The sequence below is a fragment of the Octopus bimaculoides genome, chromosome 10, assembly GCF_001194135.2.
Source record: "Octopus bimaculoides isolate UCB-OBI-ISO-001 chromosome 10, ASM119413v2, whole genome shotgun sequence".
Lineage (NCBI taxonomy): Eukaryota > Metazoa > Mollusca > Cephalopoda > Octopoda > Octopodidae > Octopus > Octopus bimaculoides.
In genome coordinates, this window is record NC_068990.1 from 49,908,879 (window position 1) to 49,912,517 (window position 3,639).

Consider the following 3,639-nt stretch of genomic DNA (forward strand, 5'->3'; position numbering starts at 1 on the left):
CATAACCACAATAACAAATACATGGAATAAAAGAACTTTAATGGAAGCAAATATAATGGTGAGAAATTTTTCTTTTCTTTTTGTTTTGCAAGTTTTGCAAGTCCATGATAAAAATGTTGCTGTTATTGTGTAGACCTCTGATGAGTTGTATTTCATTAGGCCTATAGCAACAGAGGTAACAAACCAAAAGCTCAATACTGGAATGTACTTTGCTTCGGTTTGGTGTTGAACCTAACACACTCTTCCGTATTTAGATGCTAGTTTGATGTAGGTTGTCATTGTTACAATCATAGTTTATCTCCAACTTCACTCTTATTGATGATATTAGATGGTCAGCAGAGCTGACCATCTAATTTGATCAATCAAATCAAACTTTTGAATAATCAAAGATGTGGGTGTGATCCAACTTTTTTCTCTTCAGAGAAAGTGCATCTAGGACACCATTATTCAATGTGTCCTTCCATTTTAACCTTTTAAATGTAAAATTAAATTTCCTGATTATTCTAGTAATATCAACCAAAATATAGAATTAATATTTTCTACAATTCCCATTGCCTCAATAAATTAGATCATCATCATCGTCGTTTAACGTCCGCTTTCCATGCTACCATGGGTTGGACGATTTGACTGAGGACTGGTGAAACCAGATGGCTACACCAGGCTCCAATCTGATTTGGCAGAGTTTCTACAGCTGGATGCCCTTCCTAACACCAACCACTCAGAGAGTGTAGTGGGTGCTTTTACGTTCCACCAGCACGAAGGTCAGTCGGGCGGTACTGGCAATGGCCATGCTCAAAATGGTGTATTTTATGTGCCAGCCACTGGCAACGATCTCGCTCGAAAGTCCTTACACATGCCGCGGGCACAAGTGTAGATATATCTCAAAATAGAATAGTCTCAAACATCACATTCCTCAACAAAAGAGAGATTGGTATATAAAAGTACTTTCTGTTTTTAGTGGCTGTATCCAATTTTAGCAGTAAACTGTTTTAGAAGGTAAGAATGGATTTGAGAGAGAATCAGTTGCTGATTCTAGCAGGTCAAGCAACCATACAAAGTGACCATTATGGCTTAATGCTGTTTCTTTTGTTGAGAAGCTTTGATATCTGCTCTACTTGAGCAGATCTGGCATCAGCGTAACAACCACACACATCTTATATCTCTTTGGTTCAATCGTACAGCAACAGTCATGTGTACAGAGGCTGTGGGTTCATGCTCCACAGGCAGCCTTCAGCTTTTTTTTATCCAAAGAGATTTTTAATCCCATATTTACAAACTTTCATTTATAATTTTTAGTTTTATTTAATTTGAGATCCTCCCATTCCAAACAAGAATTATTTCACGTTCTCTTGAAATTTATAAATTCTTATCATGTCATATGTGGAAGTGGTGATGAAGTTTTTACCTAATCAAATCAACTTCTGTACTTATTTCTTAAGTTTAGTCTCTTTTGCCAAAGTGCTAAATTACAGGGACATAAACAACTAACACCAGTTGTCATGTGGTGTAGGACAAACACAAGGACACATACACACACATACATACATATACACACACACACACATATATACATACATATATATATGTGTGTGTGTGTGTGTGTGTGTGTGTGTGTGTGTGTGTGTGTGTGTGTGTATGTATATATATATATTTATATATACAGTATCTCACAGAGGTATGTACACCCCTAAAAAATTTCAATGAAATTGCCATTACTCTGATAATATTGAAGGAAATCAAACGAAATCTATACTGAATAAAATATATTATACATGTAAGCATTATTCAAATTTTGAGCACAAAACAATAAACATCTTCAGAGATATGAACAAAATATTAATTTTCAAACATTACATATACATGTACAACCTAAAGGAAATTTGCTATATTCAATATTTTATTCACTTGTTTTGCTAAATTCAGATATTGCTGATAATTTCAATTCTAATAAATTATTTCTCCTGGCATTTTTCACCAGTCATTGTTATTGCATCAGCAGGAATTCTCATTTGTGTACCATGGTGAAAATCTTCATTGTGATTAAAATGGCACCAAAAGGGAAAGAATTATCTGAAGATTTGAAGAAAATTATTTTAAATTTGCACAAGAATGGTTTAGAATACAAGTTAATTATCAAATGAATACATATTAGCATAAACACAGTTGCTAAAGTAATTCAGAAGTATAAAGCTACTGGACAGCTAAGTAATAAACATTGTCCAGGTTGTCCTATTTTAACTGCACATGATATTCGCCATATCTAACATTGCATGATGGACAGCAGGCATCGTACTGCTTCATTTTTGGCCCAAGAAGTGACATTTGTTAGTGAAAAGAGTGTATCGGCCCAAACAGTTCGCTGAAGTTTGAACCGGTGTGGTCTTCATGGACGCATTCCTCATAGGAAGCCTCTCCCCACTACCAGGCATAAATCTAGTCATCTTTCTTTTGCTGAAACCTATGTGAGTAAGGAGAAGGAGTTTTGGAATAAAATTCTTTTTTCTGACGAGACTAAAATCAACTTGTTTGGGTCAGATGGTATTAAATGAGTATGATGATGACCAGGTGAAGATAATAGCAACAAATGCACCATGCCTACTGTGAAACACAGTAGTGGAATTGTTATGCTTTGGGAATGCATGAGTGTGGCTGGTGTAGGAGGACTCATATTTATTGAGAGAACAATGGATTCAAGGCTTTATTGTGACATATTGCAGAAAACAATGTTGAAAAGCATTAAAGAACTAGGAAGACATTCCATGTTCCAACATGTTAATGACTCTAAACACACTTCAAAGATGACAACTAAATTTTATCAGATAAGAAGGTAAAGATATTGCCTTGACCTACCATGTCACCTGATTTAAACCCAATAGAACATCTGTGGGGTGTTTTGAAAAGGAAGGTTGAGGAAAAGAAACCCTGCAATGTAACACAGTTGAAAGACATCATTCAGGATGAATGGAGGTTGATTTCATTGGTTATATGCAGAAATTTACTTGACTCTATGCCCAGAAGACTGAATGTAGTCATTGAAAGCAAGAGCAGTCACACCAAATATTGAAAATAGCAAATAATCCTTTAGGGTGTACATATTTTTGTATCATTTGAAAATTAATATTTCATTCATATCTTTGAAAATGTTTATTGTTTTGTGTTCCAAATTTGTATAATCTTTGCATGTATAATATGTTTTATTCAGTATAAATTTTGTTTGATTTCCTTCCATGTTATCATAGTAATGGCAATTTTACTGATATTTTTTAGAGGTGTACATACTTCTGTGAGATACTGTATATAATATATAATCTGCCAGAAGGGAAGCTAGACGACAGGTTTATTTAACCAGAGGAGAAGCAGATAAGAAAATATTTGCCAATGTTCTGCACCGTGAGGACCAAAGACTCGGGGTATTTTGTGTTGCAAGACAGTGTAGGAGAGAGAATAGTGATGTTGTAGGAGAGAAATGTATTCACATGGATGATGGTACGCTTGCACTAAATGAGGCTGCAAAGAAAGCGGTCTGGAGATGCCACTACGATAGATTGCTTAATAAAGAGAATGAGTGGGAGAAAGAGAGTCTGCCGTATGTCGACCCAACAGAGGGACCAACTATCCAAGTTGACAGTACCATGGTAG

General features: G+C 35.4%; 1 protein-coding gene and 1 long non-coding RNA gene across 3 annotated transcripts in view; one reads left to right on the forward strand and one right to left on the reverse strand.

Annotated features, from left to right (window-relative positions):
• The window catches only part of LOC106881924 (uncharacterized), a 56,725-nt gene extending 56,707 nt beyond the window's left edge, over nucleotides 1-18 (forward strand). The window contains exon 3 of the long non-coding RNA XR_008265057.1: nucleotides 1-18. This exon is cut by the window's left edge and continues 104 nt beyond it. This is a non-coding gene — a long non-coding RNA (uncharacterized LOC106881924).
• Nucleotides 1-3,639, reverse strand: part of LOC106878624 (protein IWS1 homolog) — an 863,399-nt gene that overhangs the window by 341,374 nt on the left and 518,386 nt on the right. The gene's annotated exons all lie outside the window — the stretch shown is intronic.